This window comes from Octopus bimaculoides, chromosome 1 (assembly GCF_001194135.2).
Source record: "Octopus bimaculoides isolate UCB-OBI-ISO-001 chromosome 1, ASM119413v2, whole genome shotgun sequence".
Lineage (NCBI taxonomy): Eukaryota > Metazoa > Mollusca > Cephalopoda > Octopoda > Octopodidae > Octopus > Octopus bimaculoides.
In genome coordinates, this window is record NC_068981.1 from 179438393 (window position 1) to 179439305 (window position 913).

At 40.0% G+C, this 913-nt stretch overlaps 1 protein-coding gene across 1 annotated transcript in view; it reads right to left on the minus strand.

Annotated features, from left to right (window-relative positions):
* The window catches only part of LOC106868399 (peroxisome proliferator-activated receptor gamma), a 519155-nt gene that overhangs the window by 1149 nt on the left and 517093 nt on the right, over positions 1–913 (minus strand). The gene's annotated exons all lie outside the window — the stretch shown is intronic.

Below are 913 nucleotides of genomic sequence, written 5' to 3' on the forward strand. Positions count from 1 at the left end.
GTGTGTGTGTGTGTGTGTGTGTGTGTGCGTGTGTGTGTGTAGTAATTATTATTATTAGCCTGTCTATTTCGTTATTCTAATTATGTAGATGCAACAAACATATAGACAAACAGAGAAACAACTAAGAGAAACTTGCACTGAATAAATGTGTTTTATTGTTTTCTTCTAGAAGGTTCAGTTCGAGATCGTTTCAGTAGTACGGCTCCCATGTTCGGGATAATGCCACGTAAACGTAAAATCTCGTGCTTAATCACACGGCATGAAGCAAAAACAAAAAAATGTGACCAATTAACATACTACCGGCCAATAATATATTTCAACCTCTAATTAGCATAATCACTATCTCCGTACCCTTCCTTTCCTGCCATCCTTATAATGGTCTCTGCTCTTTACAGTTATGACCTTTCACCACTTGTACCCGACGTACATATTCTTCTCAGCACCCGTATCACTTTCCGTTCCCAACCTACTTGTGTTTCCCTTTTCTTAACCTTTCTTTGTCTAGGGATTCCACCATTACATCTGTGTACGTGTGTGTTTGTATGTGTATGTATATATGTGTGTGCATGTGCATGTGTGTGTGTTTGCGCGCATCTGTACGTGCGTAAAACAATACTAAGTGCGCTGAACGCTATTGTCTCAGGTTCTAGAATCCATATAGCATGTTACCCTGCTTTCGTGGCATTCTTCCTGAAGAATATGCCAGGCCGTCGCAGAGGTAATCATTTTAAAGCTTTGTGAACTGAAATAACGTGAAATAAAGTGTTTTCTTCATGAATACTCCGCACAGACCGATCTTGGAAATCGAAACTACAAACTTGAGTTTGTGAACGCATCAGCCTTAGCACTAAACCACATGCCTTCACACGCACACAGACACAAACACACACACATATGTGTGTGCATGTATATA